At 42.4% G+C, this 25526-nt stretch overlaps 2 long non-coding RNA genes across 3 annotated transcripts; both read left to right on the forward strand.

Moving 5' to 3' along the window:
- Window positions 1–11430: 11430 nt before the first annotated feature.
- LOC125741991 (uncharacterized) lies at window positions 11431–16988 on the forward strand. Of its 2 annotated transcripts, none has more exons than XR_007397958.1 (2): window positions 11431–11665; window positions 12660–16988. It is a non-coding gene; the product is annotated as an uncharacterized LOC125741991 (long non-coding RNA). The 2 variants fall into 2 exon arrangements; XR_007397959.1 differs by lacking the exon at window positions 11431–11665 and adding an exon at window positions 12424–12532.
- Window positions 16989–19121: 2133 nt separating this feature from the next.
- Window positions 19122–20769, forward strand: LOC125741995 (uncharacterized). Its single transcript, XR_007397963.1, has 2 exons — window positions 19122–19785; window positions 19861–20769. It is a non-coding gene; the product is annotated as an uncharacterized LOC125741995 (long non-coding RNA).
- The last annotated feature ends 4757 nt before the right edge of the window (window positions 20770–25526 follow it).

Consider the following 25526-nt stretch of genomic DNA (forward strand, 5'->3'; position numbering starts at 1 on the left):
CCCCCCCCCATGGTCAAATTTCACCTCATTGTAAGACCGTGGCCGATTTTTGTCGTCACGGTTGTTTGGCCGGAACAGATTATTAACGTCGGTACAGGAGACCTTGTTATTGGATCCATTCCGACTGAAAAGAAAGTCATTGTGAGGATGGAAATTTTATTATGTTAAACTTCCCGTAGGCACGCCATCGCTGTCACAACTAGGCATTTCATTGGCTGCAGTAGCTAGGTATCTCATTGGCTGTCCCGCTGAATTATATTTCCATGGAGACGATTGTACGTTCCAAGACTACGTAAGCAATAGCCTTGTATAAATTCTGAGGCGCAGTTCCCGAGTGTCAGTACGATATCTTTTAGCACTGTGTCTAGTTCTGTTACCTACACTTCTCTGAATAAGATAATAAAGATTAGTGATCTTATTATTTTTAATAATCTTTCAAACACTAAAATGTGCACTAAAATGAATGCAGTCTGGCACGTGGAGGTACACTTTGAAGAGCAGGGTAAAGCAGATAGTGTCTGCTTCAGAATACATAGAAGCAAGACAAGGTGCTTTGTTGTTCTGCCGATGGCTGATAAACTGAGTGAGTCTGGCCAGGCTCTGCTCAAAAATATTTCCTTAAAGTTCCTCCACCTGGACCGCAACTTACCGCATGGTGAGGAACCATGCACACCTGCGGTCCAGGATACGTGCTGCAGCCCAGCCACAGCAGCTGCGACAGGTACTGCATCACCTGCGGATCGCACACCTTTCAACAGAGTGATTAGCATATGCCCATGGCCCAAGCTCAAGAAGAAGGTAATGGAAAGTGGTAAAAAGGCCTGTATACTCACCCTGCATTATTGTTTTCAGGTGGTGCAGACGGTGAAGGAGACCCCGAGGCCCCAGATATCATTTTGGGCAGCAGACATGGGAGGATCGTTTCTTTCTTCAGATCCTTCTGGAAGATCCCAAAGATGCTGCTCAAGGTACTAGGCTTGGTTTTGAGGAGTTAAAATGGTGCCGGATGTATTAGGAGTTTATTATGCTTCAGGTAACACTAGTCTGATGGTTGGTGTTGGCTCTGTTCACTACAGAATATCAAGAAACGACGGGCTCCATGTCCAACCTAGGACTGTCTCCTACCACCAGACCAAGGGCAGCCAAAGTCCTCCTCCGCAGCCTCTTTGCAGCCTAATTTTTGGGCTGCTCTTATGGGATGAAGATATCCCCGTAACCCTGCGAAGGAGTAAGAACTGTGGCTGGTTACATCCATCCATCCATTTTCTCCTACCACCAGACCAAGGGCAGCCAAAGTCCTCCTCCGCAGCCTCTTTGCAGCCTAATTTTTGGGCTGCACTTATGGGATGAAGATATCCCCGTAACCCTGCGAAGGAGTAAGAACTGTGGCTAGTTACATCCATCCATCCATTTTCTCCTACCACCAGACCAAGGGCAGCCAAAGTCCTCCTCCGCAGCCTCTTTGCAGCCTAATTTTTGGGCTGCACTTATGGGATGTAAATATCCCCGTAACCCTGTGAAGGAGCAACAACTGTGGTTACCCTGTGGTCAGTTACATCTATCCATCCATCCATCCATCCATCTTCCAAACCGCTTATCCTACTGGGTCGTGGTAGCCTCAGCATGTTTTTGGACTGTGGGGGGAATCCGGAGTACCCGGAGGAAGCCCCACGACGACATGGGGAGAACATGCAAACTCCGCACACATGTGACCCAGGCGGAGACTCGAACCCAGGTCCCAGAGGTGTGAGGCAACAGTGCTAACCACTGCAACCACCATGCCGCCCCGTGGTCAGTTGCAGTATATTGTAAATAAAATGTGCTTTCAGTAAAATCTTGCACCCTACTGTATTGTTGTCTGGTTGTATTTATGTACATCGCACAACTGTAACTTTTGTCGCTGTTCTGTTGGCATCAGGACAGATAAAATATTGATTCTTTAGCAGGATTTATCCTTTGCTTATATTAATGGTTTTATCCATGGCTGCTTCATTTATTCTCAATGAATGCACTTCAAAGATCTGTGTTCTTTAAGGGTATCACAGCAGTTTCTTAAACTTTATCCAGTTCACACTCTTCTTTTCTCTCAAGTGTTTGTGGAAACCTTTAAAAAAGGGGAACTCGGTACCTTAAAAACTCAGACACGAGTTCACATTAAGGAGGCAGAACAGGAAGGTGCTCAGCAGTGGTGTAATGCTGTCTTGGTAGGTGGGTATACTGTTATACCGTATAACTGCATATATGCACTTCTCGTCTGACACATGCACATTTTCGAAAATTTTTAAGTGGGTCTACGATAAATCCATTCTTTCTAGGGGTGGGTTAGGGTTAACCCTAACGCTAACCCTCCGTTATGCCTCTGGTTTTCAAACACCCTGCCCCGCACATTCCTGCTCTACAGTACTTCTCTAGCTTTTTCTAGGCAGGCTGAGAGTTGTGATAATTGTCCTGGTCCTACTTTTTAAAAATAGGATAATCTGCCCCAAAGGTCCTCATCTGCATTCTGAACCATTGGACATTTTGCTAAAATATCCTTGGAAGGTACCTAATATTCTGCAATGGGTTGGCGCCCCATCCTGGGCTGTTCCCTGCGTTTTGCCCACAACCTCCAGAATACAAAGCTGCAGGGATTCTAGGAACTCTAGCAGCATGGATTGAAAACTGTGTATCTGACAGGAAGCAGTGAGTAGTTATTAGTAGCACAATGTCACAGTGGGCCTGCGTTCATAGCGGGGTACCGCAGCAGGGTTCAATTTTAGGACCACTATTGTGCCTGATTCAAATTAACGATATTGACACCAATACGTACAGTAAACTGGTTAAATTTGCAGACGATACCAAGGTGGGTGGTGTAGCAGATACTGATCTAGCAGCAGCAAAGCTACAACGGGATCTGGATTTAATTAGCGACTGGGCTGATACCTGGCAGATGAAATTTAACGTAGATAAATGTAAGGTAATCCATGCAGGGAGCAGAAATATAAAGTACAGATATTTTATGGGTTCCACTGAAATAAAGGTAGCTGATTATGAGAAAGACATCGGTGTGTATGTTGATGCTTCCATGTCCCACTCTCTTCAGTGTATGAGGATGTTGGGTTACATCTCTAGGTATGTGGAGTTTAAGACAAGGGAAGTGATGCTACGATTGTATAATTCCTTGGTAAGACCCCACCTAGAATATTCTATGCAGGTTTGGTCACCATACCTTAAGAAGGGCATTGCTTCCGTGGAAAAGGTAAGGCTACAAGAATGATTCCTGGTCTTAGAGGAATGTCTTATGAGTAGAGGTTAGCTGAGCTGAATCTGTTTAGCCTCGAGCAAAGGAGACTAAAGGGCGATGTGATCCAGTTATATAAGATTCTAACGGGTCTGGATGCGGTTCAGCCAAATGGTTATTTCAATATTAGTTTAAATACTAGAACTCGTGGCCATAAGTGGAAATTAGGGGGAGAATATCCATCCATCCATCCATTTTCCAAACCGCTTATCCTACTGGGTCACGGGGGGTCTGGAGCCTATCCCGGAAACAATGGGCACGAGGCAGGGAACAACCCAGGATGGGGGGCCAGCCCATCGCAGGGCACACTCACACAACATTCACTCTCATATGCATTCCCACACTAGCTCCGCCTCTTTACCAGCCAGAAACCTTCCATGTTCCCAACGCCAATGTCCATCGCCAAGGTCTGATCCATCCGGGTCCTTCCCATTCATACCTGCTGCACAAATGACACTGCTCCTGACCCCCACCTTCCATCCTGTAGATTGTGAGCCCACAAGACGGCTTCATGTACCTTCAAAGGAAAAAAAAGCTGGCTACAGGTTCGCTGAAGATGCGTAACATCAAGGGATAGTCACATGTTCAATGCGTTTCTGTATCTGCCCTATGATTTGTTAAATAATAACCACAATCAATCTTGTTTATGGGAGTTCTTACACACCCTCAAATCAATATAGAAATAGCTTTATATTACCTCCTTATTGGAAAATTGTATCTGTCTTTTATTGGCTATTTTAACTATAAAACTCATAGAAATGTGGTTTGAGACAACTTCAAGTTAAATTGTTTCGTATTACCCACAATAACTGTAATTTAATTATGGATGAAGAAATTAATAATGAATAACAGGGAAAGTATTGTTGCGCAATAATGTATATTTTTGATTAACTGAGGCACTTTCATGGCTGGATTAATGCGTTATATAAGACTCTGTAGCTTAACAAAAACCAGGAAGCCACAGTTCAAGGTTGGGTGCCTCCCCAAGGGGAAATATTACTTTCACTTACAGCAGTTTTCACTCAACATGTTTGGGAATTGCCCTTAGCCATTAAGCTCATTTAATAACAATCTGCACAGATTATAGTCCTGGATCCTCCATTTGCCCAGCTGGAGTTTTCTCTGCAGGTTATTCAGGTTAGATAATAGCACATCACTGATTATGCGGTTAATGCCAGATTAAAGCAATTATCTCCCTGGTCATTTGATCAAATGAAACAATTAGCTCAGCATCTATGGGGGTTGGATCTTAGCTCTATGCACTATGTAGTACTAGTTCAGGAAAAGGAATGTTTTTTTTTTTTAACAGTAAGGGGCTACAGTTCTCGACTGGTCAACAGGAACACGTTAGTTACTAAAGACAAGATGATATCAAAGAAGAGCAAAGTTGGGGTCTATTTGACCCTTGTGCTTCATCTCTTTCACTCTGTTCTTCACTCCTCTCTCTTGACACCTTATTGTTTTTCTCTTATAATCACTTAGTTTTAAAACTTTTTTCATTCTACTGTTTGGAAAAATAAACTGGCTTTCACAGATTAGTCACTCTGAACACCGAGTGCTTTTATACATTAAATCAAACTGAGGATAACTGCATTATGTCAGGTTATAGTAAAATTGCAGCCTTCATTGGAAGCAGCAAACAGAAAATGATGACGATGGTGACGGTTGTGAAATATAAATAAATATATATAAAGTGGCAGACCACGTGAAGTAACAGAGCGGGGTCAGCAAGTGCTGAGGTGCACAGTGTGTAAAAGTCGCCAACGCTCTGCTGACTCAATAACTGCAGATTTCCAAGCTTCCTCTGGCCTGAACTCCAACACACAAACTGTACTTCATGGAACAGGCTTCCATGGCCGAGCAGCTCATGCAAGCCTCACATCACCAAGCACAATGCCAAGCGTCGGATGGAGCGGTGAAAAGTCAAAGTGAACTTTATTGTCATTCGGACCATACAATTCCAGAGTGCATAGTAGAACGAAATTGCGCTTCTCCCGGCTACAAATATTGCACAGTGTCTCACAGTTGCCGTATTCTACCACGGAGTGCAAGTACCATCCATTTTAGGAACATTTTTAATGACTGAACTCCATAAAACAACTGACAAAAGAATTAAACCCTTTTAGTGCATTTATGTACATATTTGTTTTGCTTTTTAAAAGAAAACACTTTCTTAAATGCAAAAATAAATAAAATGATGTCAAATAAAAGTATACATATATCTTAAATTAAGGCATGAATTAAAATGGCCTTTACTTTCTGTGTTCTTGTACATTTATAGGAGGCATAAAAAAGTTCTGACAGGATTGTATCTCCTGGATGAGATAGGAATGCTGTGCTCATGTTCGTGTATGTAAGTGAATGTGAGTAAGAGTGTGTGTGTTTAAGTGTGTTAGAGAATGAGTGTGTGTGTGTTTAAGTGTGTTAGAGAATGAGTGTGTATGTAAGCCTTTAAAGGAGCATGTGGCGGTTCGATAATTCAGTGTCTCAGAGACTCACTGGCCCAAGGCTGTTGGGGGGGGGTGTTATGGTCTAATGTTTATGTTATAATAATAGAAATATATTATAAATATAATTATGTAATATTATTCATATTAATCAAGCTACAGAGTAATATTACTAAGGCCTTGAAACAGATCTAGCTGACAACACCCCATGCTCCCCCTTAGACTCACTCCTGCATGCTTCAGGTATCATTGCGACAAAGTGTGACGGCTGTTGTCAGCCTGCTGCAAGTTGCCAAATTTAAATATTGTGTCAAACTAAGCTAACAGTTTATCTGCATACAAACAGCTTCTATTTTAACTTGTATAGCTTTACTGTAGCTTTGCTGCTGTGGAAGACAAACGGCGGTGGATGGGAGCAGCTGAAAACATCGCTTTTCTTCACCTTTCAGCTTGTTGAACAGCAGGTTTGATTACAGACTCTCGCCAGCTCTTTACCAGTACAGGTTTAGTAGAGATTACAAGCACTGCTGTTGTTTTCCTTCACTGCACTTGAGTTCACCATCTCTGTAACGGAACCGTCTCTTTGCTCTTAGTATACAGACAGGCTCCAGCTCCATGTTAATTAACTACGACAGCATCATTTTCACTGTTGTTGTATCAGTGTATTTATTGAGGAAAATAAGGACTGCTTGGGCTGAATCTCGTTATACTTTTTTATTCACACATATGCCCATAAATACGTTTCTATCGCATGTCTGTTTTAGCGGCCAATGTGAGTGAAGCACTCTCGCTTACTTTGTATGCTGGCTCTGCTCTGTGGACTGCATGCATAGACTGGGTGCTTTCTGTTGAGATGTTGAATCATTAACATTGTGCTATTGTGGTAAGCTAATTCGGTTTTACAATGGACACACTGTACAGTATGTTCGCTTTTCTTTTGATTGAAATGGTCCCAAACTTTAGACATTTTTTCATTTTTTGAAGCATCGAAGCAAAGAATTCTCATCGAGGATTTTTTGTAATCGAGTTACTCGATGAATCATTGCAGCCCTAATCCCTTCTACAGTACACTGACTCAGGTGATTAAGAGAACAATGTTTGAGAGCAACAGTTTGACTCTGCCTAACGAATGGTGCCATAAATTGGACATATACACACAATATATTCTGGCCTGACCCTCACACCCCAGAAACCCACATATCCCTGTGATCACCTGGGTGAAATTTTCTTGTAACATAACCAACATTTTAATGTTTAGTTAGCAGTTTTTTAATGAATCATAATTGTATAATGATTTAGTTACTTGGTGTTTGGTAAGGAAGGGTCTACTTTACCTCAGCAATCGGATTTTGTAACAGATGTTGATGTTGGAAGCTGCACTTACCTTGTCACTGTTCAGACCACCAATCTCACAGGGCCAGGTAGGCCATGTGTACTTGGGGAAGTTATGTGGACTGTTTATATATCTTGTTGTAGCAGTTAATATTTTTACATTGCTGCACACCCTACCCCACTGTATGTTTTTAACGTACGTTTATGGATAAAATAACATTTGTTCTAAAATAATGTTTTGAGTACTCATTGATCAATATGCATTTACTGTAAAACATTTTTAATTTAGCTAATCATTTCAAATGAATATTTTATATCTGAGAATTTAGAATAATTAATTTGTACAATTAAACATTTCGGATAATATTAAATGTGTTATTTACTTTATGTCAATAAAGCCAACTTTTTTTTTTACGTAGCACAACTTGAAATAATTAGATTGGTCCGTGGATCTAATTTAAAGATCTAGTTTAAATAAAAATAGCTGTTTAAATTAATTCAATATATAATGTTAGTTGTGAATTCTTCAAATCAACAAAGTTGATTGAAGGTTATATTTTTTTCAGTATGTATTTAATATTTATTTCAGATATAAAGATTCAGGTCTAAAGTCTGAAACAGTGGCAAGCACAGCACTGTGGCAAGAATTTTACAAATGTGTATAGCTTCAAACCTATGTACTAAGTCACTCTGGTATGAAGCGTGTTAATTGCAGTAAGTTAGGGAAGACTTTCCACAAACACTTGAGAGAAAAGAAGAGTGTGAACTGGATAAAGTTTAAGAAACTGCTGTGATACCCATAAAGAACACAGATCTTTGAAGTGCATTCATTGAGAATAAATGAAGCAGCCATGGATAAACCATTAATATAAGCAAAGGAAAAATCCTGCTTAGGATCAATATTTTATCTGTCCTGATGCCAACAGAACAGCGACAAAAGTTAGAGTTGTGCGATGTACATAAATATAACCAGACAACAATACAGTAGGGTGCAAGATTTTACTGAAAGCACATTTTATTTACAATATACTGCAACTGACCACGGGGTGGCATGGTGGTGCAGTGGTTAGCACTGTTGCCTCACACCTCTAGGACATGGCTTTGAGTCTCCGCCTGGGTCACATGTGTGCGGAGTTTGCATGTTCTCCCCATGTCGTCGTGGGGCTTCCTCCGGGTACTCCGGATTCCCCCCACAGTCCAAAAACATGCTGAGGCTACCGCGACCCAGTAGGATAAGCGGTTTGGAAAATGGATGGATGGATGGATGGATGGATGGATGGATAGATGTAACTGACCACAGGGTAGCCACAGTTGTTGCTCCTTCGCAGGGTTACGGGGATATTTACATCCCATAAGAGCAGCCCAAAAATTAGGCTGCAAAGAGGCTGCGGAGGAGGACTTTGGCTGCCCTTGGTCTGGTGGTAGGAGAAAATGGATGGATGGATGTAACTAGCCACAGTTCTTACTCCTTCGCAGGGTTACGGGGATATCTTCATCCCATAAGTGCAGCCCAAAAATTAGGCTGCAAAGAGGCTGCGGAGGAGGACTTTGGCTGCCCTTGGTCTGGTGGTAGGAGAAAATGGATGGATGGATGTAACCAGCCACAGTTCTTACTCCTTCGCAGGGTTACGGGGATATCTTCATCCCATAAGAGCAGCCCAAAAATTAGGCTGCAAAGAGGCTGCGGAGGAGGACTTTGGCTGCCCTTGGTCTGGTGGTAGGAGACAGTCCTAGGTTGGACATGGAGCCCGTCGTTTCTTGATATTCTGTAGTGAACAGAGCCAACACCAACCATCAGACTAGTGTTACCTGAAGCATAATAACTCCTAATACGTCCGGCACCATTTTAACTCCTCAAAACCAAGCCTAGTACCTTGAGCAGCATCTTTGGGATCTTCCAGAAGGATCTGAAGAAAGAAACGATCCTCCCATGTCTGCTGCCCAAAATGATATCTGGGGCCTCGGGGTCTCCTTCACCGTCTGCACCACCTGAAAACAATAATGCAGGGTGAGTATACAGGCCTTTTTACCACTTTCCATTACCTTCTTCTTGAGCTTGGGCCATGGGCATATGCTAATCACTGTTGAAAGGTGTGCGATCCTGCAGGTGATGCAGTACCTGTCGCAGCTGCTGTGGCTGGGCTGCAGCACGTATCCTGGACCGCAGGTGTGCATGGTTCCTCACCATGCGGTAAGTTGCGGTCCAGGTGGAGGAACTTTAAGGAAATATTTTTGAGCAGAGCCTGGCCAGACTCACTCAGTTTATCAGCCATAGGCAGAACAACAAAGCACCTTGTCTTGCTTCTATGTATTCTGAAGCAGACACTATCTGCTTTACCCTGCTCTTCAAAGTGCACCTCCACGTGCCAGACTGCATTCATTTTAGTGCACATTTTAGTGTTTGAAAGATTATTAAAAATAATAAGATCACTAATCTTTATTATCTTATTCAGAGAAGTGTAGGTAACAGAACTAGACACAGTGCTAAAAGATATCGTACTGACACTCGGGAACTGCGCCTCAGAATTTATACACGGCTATTGCTTACGTAGTCTTGGAACGTACAATCGTCTCCATGGAAATATAATTCAGCGGGACAGCCAATGAGATACCTAGCTACTGCAGCCAATGAAATGCCTAGTTGTGACAGCGATGGCGTGCCTACGGGAAGTTTAACATAATAAAATTTCCATCCTCACAATGACTTTCTTTTCAGTCGGAATGGATCCAATAACAAGATCCCTTGTACCGACGTTAATAATCTGTTCTGGCCAAACAACCGTGACGACAAAAATCGGCCACGGTCTTACAATGAGGTGAAATTTGACCATGGGGGGGGTTGCCGGCTGATTAACAATGTTGTGTTGTGAAAATGCGCTGTTAATAAAATTGAATTGAATATTTATCTACAGCGATACTGTATTGTATTATAGCGTATCCGAATAACACAGTTAAGTAATTTAATTTATACAGCACTGTAAGTTGAAAATTGTTCGAAATAGCTAGCCTATACTGTACTTTGAAATTATTAGTAAAATTAAGTATATGGCAACGCTGTCCATTTGATTGGTTTATGTTCATTAAATAACTATATAAATCTCAATTACATGGGTTTCTGCCTTACATATAAAGAAGAAAAAGATCGGTTATGAATATCAATTTTTCCCAGACAGACGCGATTCCTTGTCAGTCACGTGTCTGCACTGTCTGACACGCCCCCATTCGCGGCTGTAAACACGTTTGGTTAGCAAACTTAAAATTTCATATTCAGTGTTCTTTATTCTCCACAAAAACGTAATGTTTTATGTAATCAGTAATAAGCAATTTTCATTACCAAAACACACTCGTAATTTAGGTGTTTCAGATAGGAGAAGAGTAAAGAACACCACAAAAATGTCTCTGCCTGAACATATATTTTATTTTAAATATGGCCAATAAAGTGAAGTGGCAAGCAGAATACAGAATCGGTGTACAATGCGTTTATACAGATCCTTCCAGACATCATGTGAAACGTTAGAAACCGTACTTGTAAATGTTTCTAAACTTAAACTATATTTGGCTATTGGTTTGTCAGGGCACAGCACACAGTGACAGCCTTATACAGCATTGTGGCATATAATCCAAGCACGAGAATATACACATATATGCACTGATAAACGTGTCATTACAGTTTTGCTGTTTACTTTTGTCTTTAAAAAACATTCACTCTGTAACGCTAAGTTTAACAGGAGCAGATTAACCTATTTTTGTTACCCTCCGTAGTGAGGCTAGCGCAGGTTAAACAAAGTGAAAATACCAACTTAAGAAGACAAAAAAATGCATATTCAGTAATACTACTTAAACAAAAAACATCTTACTTGAACCCAAGAAAATGCCGAGAGCAAACACGCATTAAGGGAGATACCGTGTTGAAAGTGATCTCATTCCATCTCACCGCTGCGACCCAGGCCACCCGACGCCTCTTCGTTCTACCTGCTGTCCATATCCTCTTTTCCAAGTGGGAAACCGAAAAAAACTCATGTTGTGCTCCAACTTTTTACCATTTCTACCACGTGCCTCTCACGAAAGACAATGCCGCAGGCTAACGTTTGCACTTGAGTTGTATTCACCCAAAATGGCGATTCGACCCACAATGCACTGCGGCCATAGCTGAAAGAGAATGATATAAGCGGTTTCCTTCATAATTTATATATTTACAGTTGTGATTCGAATAAATATGAGTAAAGTCATAAATTGACCGAGTAGTCGTTTTTTAAAATCTCCCGTCTGCTATGTTGGTTGAATACATAACCTATAAGGCATAAACTGCTATGATAAATATCCATGATCGAATGGAAGCGGTCACCTGATTAGCGCGTGACATGTGGGTAACAGCCGGCGCCAGTCAGTAAGAAACATGGAGTCAGTGAAAACGGCGTCGCAACGCGGAGTAGGAGTTTATGATCCCTGCATGACTTTTACGGATCTCTTGGGGAAGCCCGCAATTTTAAAAAAGTTTGTAAGAGTAGAGTGCGACGGAGTACCAACTCCCTACGCTGCTTGTTATACGTGCAAAGTCATAGTCAAATATGCACCTGACGACTGGCATGCAGAAACACACTTGTAGGTATGTGACAAAAAAATTATGAATAGTATGACACGATAGAGCTAAATAAATACACCAAGATTTTGAAAATCGGTTGAGAAACAAAAAAGTTACACTAATTTTACTTTTGATTTGTACGGCCTTTTTTGTTTAATGTGAACACTGTGATCGCGAATTGCTTAAAATTACAGAAAATTTATCACAATTTTTTTTGTTTCTCTATTTTAAAGTGAAATTTCCAGGACAGTGAGAATATATTATTATGAAAACGGATTCACAATGTCTGTTAATTATAGTTTTAATTAATTAATTAGCACGACCCCGTTATTAAGCTTATTGCTTTGTCGTGCTTTAAAATATATTAAAAGTATTATTAACATTTTTACATTACTCGAATCATTTAATCACGCCCGATTTTGAACCTTATTTTTCATGGATTTTTTTTATTGTTCTGAGATGGCGGCTGCCCCGCATACTCGGAGACAACATTTGACCTGAGCAAAATTCTTCGTTTCTGATCTTCAGATCTCTATGAAACTTCATCAGTTTATAGTTGAAACATAGTTAATGATCTCAACTTACCTTAGAATAGTCCCATATATTTCGCAAGGTTGTGTTTGGCCGCTGAATTTGTCGTATAAGTTTAAAGAAATCGATCAACTTGAAAAACATGAATTGAAAATTTCGAAATCAAGGCGATAGATAGGGATCTTTGCGTCATGCTAAGGATCTCCGTGGAATACCAAACACGAACCGATTGTAATTCCGTTTTTCCTGGGATACCCCTCTGCGTGACACAACAGTTCGTTAGCAGCAAGTGCGGAGAAAATGACCGCCGCTGAATGCTGGATTCATCACATACCAACACTTGTAGCAGCAGATCGTTTGGTAATGAAGTGCAGGCAAAAATAACTAGTTTTGTGAAGCGAGAAATTCCAGAAATTGTGAAGGTCGGGCTCAGAAACACAGTGGCTCGCATGTGGGGGTCAAGATTTGAGACCTTTTGTTTTTATAGAAGGACAAGGATTCATCGACATTGCGAAGGAGTTGCTTCATATCGCTGCGACTTATGGGACCAGCATTGAGATCGAAGGAGTCTTGGTGAGTGCACGGAGTGTTTCTCGCCATCTTGAGAAGGATTACGAAAAAAATAAAGCAATTTAGAACGGCTCCAACAGGTATGCCTGCTGTCAATATATCTAGGCTATGTGTTGTAATTGTTATGCTTGTCTTATGAAGTACACGTACTAGACTTGGAATAGGCTTCACTCTAGTACTTTGGTCCAGCACTCTTAAAAGCTGACAATCATATAAATCACTTTGAACAGAATAACGATGGACCACACTTTGCTTATTAGTAGTTAATTTTAGTCAAACGCAGATTACACTGGTCTACATTGAGTACTTAATAACTGTTCCTAGTTCATTTTTTGACGCTGATTTCAGATTTGTAATTGAAATTCAGCTAACATGTCAGGTTTCAGAGATGCACATTGCTGATGTTTTAGACAAATTGCCATATCGGCACAATATTACGAGTATGAACTATGTCATACCAAACTTGTGTTAAAGGGTTACTGTGAAAACAGTCATGAACACGCATACAGACAGATGCTACAGCATACATTTATAGCTCTCTTAACTCACAAAAAGTGATGTCAGCATGTTCAGAAATGTTTGAGACACTTGCTTTTACGCTTGTACTGTGCATTAGTGTCTCTTTGCAAGAACCAACAGTAGTCTCCCATCATACTGGGATTGAACTTTCCCTGATATCTGCTTTCCATCGGCTTCATATCTTGATGAAATCTTTCCCCATGCTCATCACTTACATCGCCAAGACTGGATGGAAAGAAGTCAAGGTGCGAATGCAGGAAGTGCATCTTCAGTGACATTCGGGCACCCATTGCCTGATAGGCTGTCAACATGTTCTCCACCAGCGCACAATCCTTGATTTATTCTTCTTTGTAAATCCAGCAATGTTTGTCATACAAAAATAAGTCTGAGTGATGGTCTGTTGGTTCACGCCACACCATTGGCACAGTGAATGGCATTTTCTGTCCTTTGCCATTCAGCCACTGTGTTAAACCGGAATAGCAGACAGTGTAGCATACATGAGGTGCCCATGCTTTATTCTGATCGCCAACTTTGCAGCCAAAATAATGGTAGTATGCACTTCTAAATATGCTGGACATATTCTTTCGCTGATCTTGTGCAGTAAATTGTCCGCAGACGTAACAGAAGTTATCGGGATGGTTCACACAACCTCGCCTATTCATATTGTCTATGAAAATGGAAACAAAGGTAAAAAGTAAGCACAATGACGTACATTTGTAAACCAGTAGTATTAGTAGTAAATTTATCAATGAGATGTCCAAAAATGGAATATAATATTACACACACAGTAAAGTACCGATGCATCACGGCAGCGTTAACGACGAAAATGGTATAAACACAAACCGGCGCATAACTTGCGCATAACCGACGTGATGGACAAAAACGGTTTTCAGATTTAGAATTAGCATGTCGAATTTTATAAGGTACAGGTGACAGACTTCCATTAGCAAAATGACTGTTGACCAGTGTTATTTACACCTCTCACACAAACGCGTTTTGTCCTAATGCCTTCTCGAATCAGTGTGCACACGTGCGATCCTGCCCTATTTTGTTCTACTTTACGAAGTAAACATGTCTTAAATATTTTCTGGTTAATGTGTTGTGTGACCAGTTCACCGCGAGGAGCCCTCGAGTCATGCGGGAAGCTTGCGAAATAGTCATTTGAGGACAAAATGCATGTGATGAAAGATGCACAGTAATCTCGTTAATGAAATACATTCTGTGCATATTTTCTGAATCACAAAATGAATTTCGCCCCCTTTAATGTTCAATTTCTAAGCCACAAAATGCACTTCGTCTCTGAAGTGAACTTGTCATGCAGGCAATGCTTTTGTGGAACCACAAAACGTTTCTTCTTTTTTTTCTGAATCATGAAAGGCACGTAGTAGGTTGGAGTAGTAACTTCCAATGACCAGCAGGTGGAGTGATTTCTGCAGATTTATGCAATCCCAGTTTACTGAATAATGTCTTCAGGATGTCCTCTGAACATTCGCACGAACATTTGTCTGTGGAGTCCTTTAAAGGTATTTAAGATATTATCAGAGGACGTCCAGTGAGCATTTGGAGGCTTTGAGGGAACATTAGTGATAAGTTCTTGAAGATGTCAGGACATTTTATAGTGAAGCTTAAGTAACTTTGACAGTGTAACTTTTTACAATTAACAATTAACTACAACTAACAATTAAGTAACTTTTTGCAGTAAATTAGGGAAGACTCTCCACAAACACTTGAGTGAAAAGAGTGTGAACTGGATAAAGTTCAAGAAACTGCTGCGATATCCCTAAGGAACACAGATCGTTGAAGTGCATTCATTGGGAATAAATGAAGCAGCCATGGATAAACCATTAATATAAGCAAAGGATAAATCCTGCTTAGGATCAATATTTTACCTGTCCTGATGCCAACAGAACAGCGATAAAAGTTAGTTGTGCGATTGTACATAAATATAACCAGACAACAATACAGTAGGGTGCAAGATTTTACTGAAAGCACATTTTACAGTATTTACAATATACTGTAACTGACCACATGGTAGCCACAGTTCTTGCTCCGTCCATAAGACAGTCTTAGCTTGCACATGGAGCCCGTCGTTTCTTGATATTCTGTGGTGAACAGAGCCAACACCAACCATCAGACTAGTGTTACCTGAAGCATAACAACTCCAGCAGAACAACGAAGCACCTATTCTTGCTTCGATAAATGCTGAAGCTGACAATTTGTCTTGCCCCGCTGTTCGAAATGCACGAAATGAACGTGCCAGACTTCTTTCGTTTTGTTGCCCATACGTCCAGCACCATTTTAACTCCTCAAAACTAAGCCCAGTACCTTGAGGAGCATCTTTGGAATCCTCAGGAAGGATCTAATGAAAGAACTGATCCTCCCATGTCTGCTGCCCAAAATAACATCTGGGGCCTCGGGGTCTCCTTCGTAGTCTGCACCACCTGAAGACAATAATGTAGGGTGAGTATACAGGCCTTTTTACCACTTTCCATTACCTTCTTCTTGAGCTTGGGCCATGGGCATATGCTAATCACTCTGTTGAAAGGTGTGCTATCCGCAGGTGATGCAGTACCTGTCGCAGCTGCTGTGGCTGGGCTGCAGCACGTATCCTGGACCGCAGGGGTGCATGGTTCCTCACCATGAGGTAAGTTGCGGTCCAGGTGGAGGAACTTTGATGCAACATTTCTGAGCAGAGCCTGGCCAGACTCGCTCAGTTTATCATCTTCCATCGGCAGAACAACAAAGCACCTTTTCTTGCTTCGATGTATTCTGAAGCAGATACTCTCTGCTTTACCCTGCTGTTCAAAGTGCACCTCCACGTGCCAGACTGCATTCATTTTGCTGCACATTTTGGGGTGCTTGAAAGATTATTTCAAATAATAAGATCACTAATCTTTATCTTATTCAGTGAAGTGTAGTGAACGGAACTAGACACAGTGCTACAAAATATCGTACTGACACTCGGGAACTGCGCCTCAGAATTTATACACGGCTATTGCTTACGTAGTCTTGGAACGTACAATCGTCTCCATGGAAATATAATTCAGCGGGACAGCCAATGAGATACCTAGCTACTGCAGCCAATGAAATGCCTAGCTGTGACAGCGATGGCGTGCCTACGGGAAGTTTAACATAATAAAATTTCCATCCTCACAATGACTTTCTTTTCAGTCGGAATGGATCCAATAACAAGGTCTCCTGTACCGACGTTGATAATCTGTTCCGGCCAAACAACCGTGACGACAAAAATCGGCCACGGTCTTACAATGAGGTGACATTTGACCATCGGGGTGCGGGGTGGTTGCCGGCTGATTAATCATTACTTTCCCCTAGATTGGGGATGGGACTGAAATTGTATCCAAAGGGGAGCATCGGGACCGGGAATCATAATATATTTATAAATTCAGTGGAAACTGCGTATAGTGATCCCGGTAATAGTGATCAGTCGCATATATAGCTCAAAAAGCTTGCGACAAAATCATTACTGTACAAATTCTGTTTAAATAACTCACCTATAGTAATCAAGTAGTCCGCTTACAGAGTTTGTTTCGGGTCTTTTTAAACGTTATATATTAAAACAGCGTTTTCTTTTTTTTTTTTTACTTTGATCATCCTACCTTGCGGGAGCCCGTCTGCTTCTCACTGGCTATCCGAGGCTAATGCGGCGTGCACAGAAAACATGACAAGAAAGTCATTTTCTCTCAGTAACAAGCATAGGCTCATCAAAGCTTATGATTAGCTGCCAAAAACCAGCCACCGAGATGCAGCAGCGAAACTACAATAAACGCTTTGAGGCAATGTAGCGTCGTGAAAATGCGCTGTTAATAAAATTGAATTGAATATTTATGTACAGTGATACTGTATTGTATTATAGTGTTCAGTAATTTAATTAATACAGCACTGTTACGTGCCGTAAGTGTTTGCAGGAGGTCCAAGCAGATTCTTCGGACCTTCCGCTCGTCACCATTCGCCAGCTGCACTTTCAGCTTTGCCTCCCGCTCCTGGCCACGCCCCCTGCCTTCAGCGCTACTTCCTGTGTCTGGGAGAGATAAGGCCACAGCTCACAAACCTTGAGAGCTCTTGCTCATTGCTTTTGGTTATTGGTTTGCTGTATTATGTTTGGATTACTTGTGTATGGCAGTTTTGTTTCTTGGTTTCATATTTTCACCTCGCCCTTTCCCGGTACCTTCGCCCCGGCTTTGATTGTTTCTTTGGTCTTGATCTCCCGCCTGCTTGTTGACTATTCTTTTGCTTGCCCCCTCGGACACTGTCATTTTGGCTTTTGTGTTTCCTGTGTGTTGTGCTGTGATGCGTATGGAGTGGCCGCCATTTTTGTTCTGCGTGACGGGTTGCTTAATGGTTGGTTTGGCTAGGGAGATAGGACTTAGTATTGTCGTTTTTGTTTGTGTTTTTTTCACTTAGGTTCATCTTAGATTGGGGAATCGTTCGGTAACGGTGTTTTGTTTATTGTTTTGGCCCGTGTCACTCCCGAAGTCTGTTGCACCTAATGTTGTGAAAATGTATATAAAATTATAAAAAAAAAAAAACTATATAAAAAAAAAATCCCTTTATGTCCCGTGTTCCCTTTCCTCCGCCCCTGGTTGTCCTGTTTCTCCTTTTCCCTATTGCCTGTCCCTTCTGCTACGCTCCAACCCTAGACTGGACCATAACAGAAATTGGGGGCTCATCCGTTTCTTTCTCTTTTCTGGTGTTTGTTTGGAGGTTTTTTTTTGTGGGGGGAGGGGGGTGTTGTAGTGGTGTTAGTAGGAATGGCTCAGTTCGACCTTGTTGCTTTCACTCTCTACCCCACACTCAAACAGTTCGATAAGTGCCGTAAGGACGTCCTGCTAGGAATAGCAGAGTTCTTTAATGTTTTGGTCCCCGCTGAAACCTCTAAGCAGGTTATGAAGCAAGTGTTGTTGGACGACCTAATTCGACAGGGTATCCTACCTGAGTTGGGGGGCTCGCCGAGTGTTGCGTCCGCTCCTGTGCGGTTGGCGGTTGCAGCGGCAGCCAGCGGCGTTGATCTCGGCAATACTAGCTCAACCAGGGAGGACCTGCTGCTGACAATTCGGTTTAGGGAGCTGGAACTGGAGATTAAAAAGCAGGAGTACCAGGCTCAGCTACTCCGTGTCCGGGCATTGGAAGTCGAGGCTGACAAGGAGGTGGCATTACAGAGGATTAGCATGGGTGAACAAAAACCTGTGCCCCTTCCACATAAGGTACACTCACCGAGTACGACCCCTCAAGCCGGCCTGCCCACCCGTGACCGGGCTGGTGCCCTAGACGCTCCTCAAATCTAGTCTTCGTTCTCCCTCAGGTTCACCAGTCTCCCAGGGAATTGGAGGTGAAAATTCAGGCTTTAACGTTGCCATATCAGTCTCGTTCCTGTGTTTCGGGAACATGAGGTGGATGCTTGCTTCGCTATTTTCAAGAGGATTGCTACGACCTTGAACTGGCCTAGACATCTGTGGTCGCCGCTGCTACAATGCAAGTTAGAGGGGAAGACGCAGGAAGTTTGCTCAGCTCTGGCATTAGAACAGAGCCTAGATTATGACATCGTTAAGGCTACTGTGCTATGGGCGTATGAACTAGTACCTGAGACTTACCGGCAGAATTTCGGAAAGCTGGATAAAACCGCCAGCCAAACCCATGTTGAGTTTGCTCGTGAGAAAGCTTTGTTGTTTGACAAATGGTGTCTCTCACTTTGAGCAGCTCAAGGAATTGTTATTAGAAGAATTTTAGAATTGTGTTCCCAATTGTGTAGTGGCGTACCTAAATGAACAGAAGGTAACTTGTTTAGCCGAAGCTGCCACCCTTGCTGACGAATTTGTATTGACCATAAGACTGTTCACCCCAACCCCTCTGCCTCACAAACTTGGTCCCCATCCTGTGACATCGTCTCCGTCCGCTTCTTCTTCACCACCTGTAGAGAAGAGAGAATGCTTCTATTGCTACGAGGTGGGTCACATCATTTCTGTTTGTCCCGCGCTAAAGCGTAAGAATGCTCGTGCTGTAACTAAGAAAGTACATGTTGTTGCCTGTCCTGATGGTAATTCAATTAGTATTGTTGATCCAATGTTCTGTTTCCTGCTTCTGTGTCGCTTGGTGAAGCCAAGGTACGTCACCCTGCGACTATCCTATGGGATACGGGAGCGGCTCAGTCTTTCTTAATTGAACCTTTAGATGGTACAACTTACTGTGGCACCGACGTATTGGTGCAGGGTATCGATATATGTGTGGCTGTAGTTCCTTTGCATACTGTTTATCTATGTACTATGTACTCCTGACTTTTCGGGATTTGTACGTGTTGTGGTCCAGACCCAGTTACCTGTTCCTGGGCTCACGTTCATCCTGGCGAATGACATTGCGGGGAAGAGGATTGTTCCCCTACCTGAAGTTGCTCCAGAACCAGAGATCTGCGCAAATGATGTTGCAGCGGATTTGTCCCAGGTGTTTCCAGCTTGTGTTTTAACGTGGGCCCAGCGACGCAAGTTCACCGACATTAATCTGGCACGAGAAATGTATGTCCGACCCAGCGCCTACTTCGACAGGTGATCCTGAATCGCGGGTCCCTGTGAAACTTGTTGTTTCCCCAGAGGTCCCCTCCACTACGGACGCTCTGATCACTGCACAAACGACAGACTCCTCCTTGGAGGTTTGTCGTGCCTCTGTTGTGGACAAGGCCGACTTGAAAGACCACCCCACTGCATACTTCTATCGTAACCAAGTGCTGATGAGGAAATGGCCCTCTCCAGAACTTGACACCTCATCACCTTCAGTTATTCACAGATGGTTTCTGTTTTTCTTGGTTCTGTGTTCTTTTGTGTTTGGGTGCTTTTCCTTGTATGACCCGATTGGGACTGTGAACACCTGCCGGGTTCGCTCTTGTGTGTGTGTGGGGGGTGATACGTGCCTTCCTGCCCTCGTCCCGATTCGCTGGCTGCACCTTCGGCTCCGCCTCTCCATCCAGACCCCGCCCACGACTCGTCCGATGCACCGCTCGTCATTTCCGGGTCCTGAGAAGAGAAGATGGCGGCTAGACAACCTCGGGAGCTCTGCTTATTGGTTTACTGTATTGGTTTGCTTGCCCGTGTATGACTGTTTTGGTTTCTGATTTCGGCTTCGCCCTCTTTTGGTACTTTTGCTCTGGTTTGTTGTTTCCTTGGTTTGACCCTTTGCCTGCATTTTCTGACTGTCCGTTTGCTTTTGCCCTTCTGTACTGTCACCAGATTTTGTGTTTCTTGTGAGTTCGTGTCTTGGTGTGTAAGGAGTGACTGCCAGTTTGCTTTTGCGCAACGTGATGTGTTATTGTTAATTTGGGTAGGGAGTTAGGTATTAGTATTGTCGTTTTGTTTGTATTTTGTTTTCTCAGTTATGATTAGCTTAGTTTGGGCATTCGTGCGGTAGTGGCGTTTTGTTTATTATTTTGGCCGTGGTCACTCCTGAAGTCTGATACACCCAATGTTGTGAAAGTGTGTATAAAATATAAAAAAACTAAAAAAATATCCCTTTGTGTCCTGTGTTCTCTTTCCTCCGTCCCTGATTGTCCTGTTTTTCCCTCTTCCCTTTCTGTTGCATTCCAACCCTAGACTGGACCGTAACACCTTGTGAGAAATCAGGATCTGTACTATCACACAAGTCCCTATATAATAGTACAGATCCTGTTTCTCATATGAGTCCCTGTAAAATAGTACAGATCCTGTTTCTCATTTGAGATCCCACACTGCCCTGACTCTGCCACCTACCTTTAGGTATATCTGAGGAGGAGTTCATGCAAAACCTGACATCATCATATACTTATCTCTGCACTGAGAGGTGAATGGATCTGAATGTGGCGTCTTTAACATGATTCCCAGTAGTTCTGATGGTTATATACTTAAGTAAATATTCAGCAATAGCAACTTGTTTTTCTCATTTCTCTAGGTGTTGATACACAGACTAAGTCGAAACCAGCAGTTAAAAAGCCTGGAGAATCACACAGATAGACATGTACAGCCTCTGGGTTCACAATCAGTAGCTATCATATGCACTGGGTCAGACAGGCTCCTGGGAAGAGACTGGAGTGGGTTGCTTTTATCCACACGGGCAGTAGCCACATATACTATGCCCAGTCTGTTCAGGGGAGATTCACCATCGCTAGAGATAACAGCGGGAACCAGCTGTATTTACAGATGAACAGCGTGAAAGCTGAAGACACGGCTGTGTACTACTGTGCCAGAGAGTCACAGTGATGGGGGCTGTGGGGAAGCCGTACAAATACTACTTCCTCACAGAATAAGGATGTTTTTAAAATTCTCAAGTTTTCCTTTCCATTTCAGTTATTTTGATATTGTGTAAAAATATATATATATATGTATATATATATATATTTTTTTTTTAATACTGTTATGCCAGGCTGGGCATGTGGAAACAAAATTTAAGATTGACTAGAAACCCCTGAGTACTTTATTCAATACAGTAATTACCATATAAGTGAAAAAAATAATCTGGATTCTGAACAGAGTCTCACTGAGTAAATTACATTTATTTTGCAGATGCTTTTACCCACAAACAACATACAACTGAGAAATCCGGGCCAGTCAGTCCCTGGGGCAATTAGGGTCATGGGCCCGACAGTGACATCACTCTTCTGACCCAGGGATTGTAACCTGGGACCCTCTGGTCACACAGACAGCATCTTAACCCAATGAACAGCACTTTAATACTACAAAGGGCATGTCATACTCCACCCCTGTATAAATGAGTCACTGTTTCCTTCCTCACTCCTCATTTAAACAGCACATTATTGACTCTAAATTCTCTTTAAAGCTTTGTGCACTGCGGCACAGTCAGGGTGGAACAGAAAGGGACCTTCCCCAAAAGGTTCCCACAAAATTGGAAGCACAAAACTGCCCAAAATGTCTTGTCATGCTGAAGCATTAAGAGTCCCCTACACTGGAACTAGGGGGCCTGGCCTGACCACTGAAAAACCCCTTTTCATTAGCCCTCCTCCACCAAATTGTACAGTTGGCAAAATGCAGTCAGGCAGGTAACATTCTACTGGAACCTGCCAACCCCAGACTCTTCCATCAGGCTGCTAGACAGAGAAATGGGACTCGTTACCCCACAGAACACGTTTCCAGTGCTCCAGAGTCCAGTGGCAACATGCTTTACACACTCCATCATGTGCTTGTTATGACGCAGCACAGCGCAGGTGGGAAAGAGAGTGAACAATCTATTTGCAGCTCCAAGACAAAAGCGGTTCATTAACAAAAACTGAACACAAGGGGTAAGAACCAAAACAAGTGATACAAGTGACTAATTTAACCACATAGAAAACAAACATTCATCAGGGAACTGAAGCAAAAACTAGGGGCAGGACTAGGAATCAGGCAGAACCACAAACACTCAATAGTATGAGCACAACTGCCATGCAGGAACATAGTACACAACTATCGACTAAAGAAGTGAGCAGGGGGCAGGCACTTTAATACAATACGCAACTGGGCTAATGAGAGGGGCAAGGTGTGGATCATCAGACAATCAACCAATGACAAAGGGCACAGGACAAAGAGAACAGATGGAAAAATTAACAAGCACTGAAGCTAGAAACAAACTGGGAAGACTACACTAAGATAAGGAAAATAATGCAAACAGGATTACAGTAGGAGACAACAGGAATGAGCATGGCGAACCTAAGACTGGGAAACAAATGAAAAATAATAAATGGTGGGGGGAATACAGTCTCTGAGCCACACACTCAACCCACTGAGCCATGCAGCAGTCTGGGGAGCAGGGGAAACAAACAAGTGTTAGATAAGGATTGAATAGGTGGGATGGTCAGCAACACCTGCTGGTCAAATGCAATACAGACACAAAGGATGGGGTGGACAGGCGCTGACCCTGACAACGCCTGGCATTGTGCTTGGTGGCGTGAGGCTTGCATTCAGCTATTCAACTATATTAGCCCAATCCATGAAGTTCCCGGTGCACTGATTTTGTGCTGGAGTTAATCCTAGTAGTTCGGAAATCTGCAGTTATTGAGTCAAAAGAATGTCGGCGACTTTTACACACCATGCACCTCAGCACATGACCGTATCACGCTTGAATTCACTGAGCTCTTCAGAATGACCAATTCTTTCACAAATGTTTGTAAGCCTGACTGCATCGATAGGTGTTTGATTTTATACACCTGTGGGAATAAGCCTGAATGAACCTGCAGAATTCAGTGATTAAAAGGTGTGTCCCAATACTTTTGTCTACATAGCGTATGTGAAGTCCTCCATAATAGTACATACTAGTAATCTGCCCTACAATGATGAGAATGATGCTGATGTAAGGCTCTGGACCCCGCGCTAACCTGAATCGGACAACTGGCTACAGAAAGTGCATGGTTGGATGGATGTTGACATATAATTAAAATGATGTTGATGACTGAGGCTCCAAAGTTTTGAAACTCCCTGACATTTCTCTTTTAATTTATTTTTAAAGTAGTGAGTTTACATGGTGAATGAGTTTCCCTCAAAGCCTCCAAATGCTCACTGGACGTCCTCTGATAATATCCTAAATACCTTTAAAGGACTCCACAGACAAATGTTCGTGCGAATGTTCAGAGGACATCCTGAAGACATTATTCAGTAAACTGGGATTGCATAAATCTGCAGAAATCACTCCACCTGCTGGTCATTGGAAGTTACTACTCCAACCTACTACGTGCCTTTCATGATTCAGAAAAAAAAGAAGAAACGTTTTGTGGTTCCACAAAAGCATTGCCTGCATGACAAGTTCACTTCAGGGACGAAGTGCATTTTGTGGCTTAGAAATTGAACATTAAAGGGGGCGAAATTCATTTTGTGATTCAGAAAATATGCACAGAATGTATTTCATTAACGAGATTACTGTGCATCTTTCATCACATGCATTTTGTCCTCAAATGACTATTTCGCAAGCTTCCCGCATGACTCGAGGGCTCCTCGCGGTGAACTGGTCACACAACACATTAACCAGAAAATATTTAAGACATGTTTACTTCGTAAGGTAGAACAAAATAGGGCAGGATCGCACGTGTGCACACTGATTCAAGAAGGCATTAGGACAAAACGCGTTTGTGTGAAAGGTGTAATTAACACTGGTCAACAGTCATTTTGCTAATGGAAGTCTGTCACCTGTACCTTATAAAATTCGACATGCTAATTCTAAATCTGAAAACCGTTTTTGTCCATCACGTCGGTTATGCGCAAGTTATGCGCCGGTTTGTGTTTATACCATTTTCGTCGTTAACGCTGCCGTGAAGCATCGGTACTTTACTGTGTGTAATATTATATTCCATTTTTGGACATCTCATTGATAAATTTACTACTAATACTACTGGTTTACAAATGTACGTCATTGTGCTTACTTTTTACCTTTGTTTCCATTTTCATAGACAATATGAATAGGCGAGGTTGTGTGAACCATCCCGATAACTTCTGTTACGTCTGCGGACAATTTACTGCACAAGATCAGCGAAAGAATATGTCCAGCATATTTAGAAGTGCATACTACCATTATTTTGGCTGCAAAGTTGCCGATCAGAATAAAGCATGGGCACCTCATGTATACTACACTGTCTGCTATTCCGGTTTAACACAGTGGCTGAATGGCAAACGACAGAAAATGCCATTCACTGTGCCAATGGTGTGGCGTGAACCAACAGACCATCACTCAGACTGTTATTTTTGTATGACAAACATTGCTGGATTTACAAAGAAGAATAAATCAAGGATTGTGCGCTGGTGGAGAACATGTTGACAGCCTATCAGGCAATAGGTGCCCGAATGTCACTGAAGATGCACTTCCTGCATTCGCACCTTGACTTCTTTCCATCCAGTCTTGGCGATGTAAGTGATGAGCATGGGGAAAGATTTCATCAAGATATGAAGCCGATGGAAAGCAGATATCAGGGAAAGTTCAATCCCAGTATGATGGGAGACTACTGTTGGTTCTTGCAAAGAGACACTAATGCACAGTACAAGCGTAAAAGCAAGTGTCTCAAACATTTCTGAACATGCTGACATCACTTTTTGTGAGTTAAGAGAGCTATAGATGTATGCTGTAGCATCTGTCTGTATGCGTGTTCATGACTGTTTTCACAGTAACCCTTTAACACAAGTTTGGTATGACATAGTTCATACTCGTAATATTGTGCCGATATGGCAATTTGTCTAAAACGTCAGCAATGTGCATCTCTGAAACCTGACATGTTAGCTGAATTTCAACTACAAATCTGAAATCGGCGTCAAAA

This window comes from Brienomyrus brachyistius, chromosome 5 (assembly GCF_023856365.1).
Source record: "Brienomyrus brachyistius isolate T26 chromosome 5, BBRACH_0.4, whole genome shotgun sequence".
Lineage (NCBI taxonomy): Eukaryota > Metazoa > Chordata > Actinopteri > Osteoglossiformes > Mormyridae > Brienomyrus > Brienomyrus brachyistius.